At 45.3% G+C, this 4,820-nt stretch overlaps 1 non-coding gene across 1 annotated transcript; it reads right to left on the minus strand.

Annotated features, from left to right (window-relative positions):
* Positions 1 to 1,273: 1,273 nt before the first annotated feature.
* Positions 1,274 to 1,346, minus strand: TRNAK-UUU (transfer RNA lysine (anticodon UUU)). Its single transcript has one exon. It is a non-coding gene; the product is annotated as a tRNA-Lys (tRNA).
* Between the last annotated feature and the right edge of the window lie 3,474 nt (positions 1,347 to 4,820).

A 4,820-nucleotide genomic window follows, 5' to 3' on the forward strand; every position in this document is an offset into this window, starting at 1 on the left:
ACAGGGGGAGAGTGCACAGGGGGGCTATATACTACAGGGGGAGAGCGCAGAGGGGGGCTATATACTACTGGGGGAGAGCGCACAGGGGGGCTATATACTACAGGGGGAGAGTGCACAGGGGGGCTATATACTACAGGGGGAGAGCGCACAGGGGGGTATATACTAAGGGGGAGAGTGCACAGGGGGGTTATATACTACAGGGGGAGAGTGCACAGGGGGGCTATATACTACAGGGGGAGAGCGCACAGGGGGGCTATATGCTACCGGGGGAGAGCGCACAGGGGGGCTATATACTGCAGGGCGAGAGCGCACAGGGGGGCTATATACTACAGGGTGAGAGCGCACAGGGGGGCTATATACTACAGGGGGAGAGCGCACAGGGGGGGCTATATACTACAGGGGAAGAGCACACAGGGGGGGGCTATATACTACAGGGGGAGAGCGCACAGGGGGGCTATATACTACAGGGGGAGAGCGCACAGGGGGGCTTTATACTACTGGGGGAAGCCCACAGGGGGGCTTTATACTACTGGGGAAAGCCCACAGGGGGGCTATATACTACTGAGGGAGAGCGCATGGGTCTATATTCTACTGGGGCAGCAACAGGGGGGCTATATACTACTGGGGGCAGTCACCCCCTCTGTACCTAATTTCAAAGGGCGGGTGAGAGAGAAAGAAATGTGAGTTTTCCCACTAATAAGCAATAATTATGTATATAAATATTTCAACAACGTTTGTGAAAAGTAACAAAACACGTTTCCTACTGATGTTCAGCTCAGACCTTCACCTGACCGGACCTTCACTAGATTTGGATACCTTCTATTATCCATACTGCAAGCCCTGTAAGCTAATCTCTAACATGTTGCACTACAAATACATACGGCAGGTTGGTCCAGTCACATGGGTTTCCTTGTCTTAACATGATCCATGATCCCTTCCGTGTGCTCAGACACAAATCATTCTAGAACATGGCGGAAAGGAAGAATAGATTCCACCCAGGTTGTAAGAAACGAGAACTTTCTCGCTGTCCTCACTCAATCCTTTATTTTAGCCTAAAGCATTAAACAAAGAGTATACAGCCGGACGCACAGGTCAGAAGCAGAGGATGTAAGGTCTACATGAATCAGATCAGGTTTCTTAAAGGGACAGAGCACCAAAAATACCTTTAACATTAATGCCTTTTACAGTGTACTCTTTGAAGGGTTGAATAGTACAAATTGTAATTTATTATAATGGGTTAAGTGTATATAGCAAACAATAGGAAAAGAACTTTCGCCCGAACAGGGACTTGAACCCTGGACCCTCAGATTAAAAGTCTGATGCTCTACCGACTGAGCTATCCGGGCTCCTGTAGAACTGGTGTAGTGACATGCTTTTTAGGGCTATATGCGGTAACACGTATTTACAACTGATCAGTCATAACATTAAACATTAATGTACATCACCCCCACTCCTTGTGCTGCTACAAGAGCTTTGACCTGTGGAGGAAGGACTCTGCGAGACCTCTAAAGGTGTCTTGAGGTAACTACACCAAGACAGGAGCAGATCCATTAATTTTAAATAGAAGTAATTTACGAATCTGCATAACTTTTTGACGCCAGTTGATTTGAAAACCATTTATTTTCGCCGGAGTACCCCTTTAAATTGTAACGTGAAGATCTAGACAACAATTAAACTTTTTTTTTGTTTTTGGTTTTTTTTTACAGTAGGCTGCAATACGTAATATCCTGATGTAGTTCTTATACTAGCCACTAGATGTCAATATAGTAAAAGGTAAAAATGCATGCAACATAACAAAGCCTATATACTGTATATATGAAGAACAGGGACTGCTGTCCCAACAATGACAGACTTGAATGTTTATTGCACAAAATTGTAATGTTTAGACCAGGCCTAGACACACTACACTAACTACTATCATTTTAATAACTTTTTTTTTTTTTGTCTCAATATTAAACAAACAAAGCCTTACATATAGGTACCCTACAGTTGTGTGTGGGGAGGGGAAACAAGACCGCCTATATTTCTGTAATGGCAAAAATAAATTATTAGTTCCAAACAATAGCGCAAGATCACTGTGTATTGATGGAGCGGTAAACAAAGGCTCATAGGAGCCCTTCCTGCCGCTCTGGGAGTTTCCTGTCTTGCTCCAACTCTTTTGAAAAGAGCAGCTGCGAGACAATGAAGAACAGGTAAATAAAGAAAAGAAAAGCGGCCACAAAATTAATTAATTATATTTACAAATAGTAATAAAAAATAGATTTAAATGAAATGGAATTTTTAAAAAAATCGGCCGTGATTGGTTCTCTTTAAGGACAGAGCTTAAAGTGACCTTAAGGACCGCGCCAATTTAAATTTTTGCATTTTCGTTTTTTCTTCCTTGTCTGCTAAGCGCTATAACTCTTTTATTTTTCCATCTAGAGGGCCACGTAAGGGATTGTTTTCAGGAACTTTGTAATGGCACATTTTAATTTAGCACAAAATGAATGACGGAGCCCCCAAAATATCATTTATGGGGTGAATTTGGGACAGAAAATGCAATTCTGCTAATTTGGGGGGGGGGGGGGAGGTGATTCTAATACAGCTTTTCTGATGTTTTACTATATTAACAGTAAAACTTTGTTTTTGCAAATAGGTATATTTAAAGCAACTCTGTACGCACAATCTGACCCCCCCCCCTAAACCGCTTATACCTTCAGATAGCTTCTTTTAATCCAAGATCTGTCCTGGGGTCCGTTCGGCAGGTGATGCAGTTATTTTGCTAAAAAACAACTTTTAAACTTGCAGCCCTGTGCCAAATGGCCGTGGCCTAGAGTGTCTGTGCCCTAACCTTGCACCACCCCTCCGTCTCTCCTCCCCACCCTCTTCATCATTAGGAATGCCACTGGCAGGATATTTCCTATTCCTCTGCAGTGAACATTGCACAGGTGCCTTAACGATCCAGCCCATGTGCCGTATTCTCACAGCTGATGAATAGGGGAATATCTACCTGGAGCATTCCTAATGGTGAAGAGGGCGGGGAGGAGGGACGGAGGGGTGGTGCAAGGTTAGGGCACAGACACTCTAGGCCACGCCAGTTTGGCACAGGGCAGCAAGTTTAAAGTTGTTTTTTATGGCAATAACTGCATCACCTGCCGATCGGACCCCAGGACAGATCTTGGATTAAAAGCAGCTATCCGAAGGTACAAGTGGTTTGGGGTGGGCAGATTGTGGTTACAGAGTCACCTTAAAATGGTCCTATTGTGACTCTTAGCGCTTTTAATTAATAATCTACAGGGCTGTATGGGGTGTAATTTTTTGCGCCATGATCTCTAGTTTTTATTAGTACCATATTTGTGTAAATTTATTGGGGGAGGAGCTAGGCATGTTTTTAAAAACATTTATTTTTTAAAAATTCTTTACACTTTTTAGATTGCCATAGCATAGCATTGATCAGTGTAATCTGCTATCTCTGATAGAGGAATGTAAGAGACCCCCAGCAGTAAGACAATTCGACGGACACAGGGGTCCCGATTGGTAAGTGACAGGAGCGGCTCCTGTCACCTACACTTAAATGCTGCGTTATTTAAGGGGTTAATGGCAGGCCTCCGTGCGATCGCGACAGCCCATCATTGACGGTGAGGGCCCTCACCCACTATCATGCATGCTCAGACCCTGAGCTTGCTTCATAGTGCAGTATCTGTACATGTACGCCCGTTTGCGTTAAGGCTCAGGCTGTGGGGGCGTACATGTACGCCCGCCGTCGTTAAGAGGTCAAATTCTTAAGGAGGCTCCAAAAGAAGCTAAAAACTAAACATAAAATTTTGCAACTATTTATCTCTTGGGAGGTACATAATTGACTTTAAGGGCATGTTTACAATTACTTATTTTAACCCCTTAACGACATCGGGCGTAAATTTACGCCCTCGCGCCCTGGTACTTAGCGCATCAGGGCGTAAATTTACGCCGATGTTTCCCCGATCGCTGCGTGTTTGCACACAGCGATCGGGGAAGATGGCCTGCTATAAATCATAGCAGGCCATCTTAGCTTCTCGGCACGGGGGGTGGTTAACACCCCCCGTGCTTACGATCGCCGCTATTGGCTGATCAATTCAGATCGGCAATCGGAAAAATGGCGGTCGGTGCTGTCCGAGGACGGCACCAACCGCCATTACTGTAAAAAGTAATGGTGGTCACGGTGCCACCGGCCCGATTGGGCCGGTGGCACGGCGATCAGAGTCCCCCAAAATAGTAAATACCTGCTCTGGACCCCTCAGCTAGGTAGCTGAGGGGTCCAGAGCAGGTATTTGTACATTACTCACCTGTCCCGGGGTCCTGATCGGCGTCTTCCGGGTTCGCGGCGTCCTCCGTCTTCTCCTCCGGTCTTCGGCTCTTTCCGGCGGTCCCCATCGTCTTTTTCGGCTATTTTCGGCTCCAGCCTCGTCTTTTTCCGGATTTTGCGCTCTGCTGCCCATGTGTTCATTTTCTTTTTTAACCCCTTGTGGAAATGGAAAAAATCAAGGCTAGACCAACATTTAGTGTAATTTTTGTAAAATTTTTACTCTAAATCATTAATCTTGTCATGATTTTTTCATTTTCACAAGGGGCTAAAAGATAAAAAAAAACACTAAATGTGTAGCGCAATTTCCCCCGAGTCCGTAAATACCCCACATGTGGACATAAAGCGCCATTCGGGTGCAGGGTAAGCCTCCAAAGGGAAGGAGCGCCATTTGGTTTTTGAAGGCTGGATTTGGATGGAATGGATTTCGAGGGGCCATGTTGCATTCAAAAGGCCCCTGTGTTGCCAAGACAGTTGAAACCCCCCACAAGTGACCCCATTA

The sequence above is a fragment of the Dendropsophus ebraccatus genome, chromosome 1 (genome assembly GCF_027789765.1).
Source record: "Dendropsophus ebraccatus isolate aDenEbr1 chromosome 1, aDenEbr1.pat, whole genome shotgun sequence".
Classification (NCBI taxonomy): Eukaryota; Metazoa; Chordata; class Amphibia; order Anura; family Hylidae; genus Dendropsophus; species Dendropsophus ebraccatus.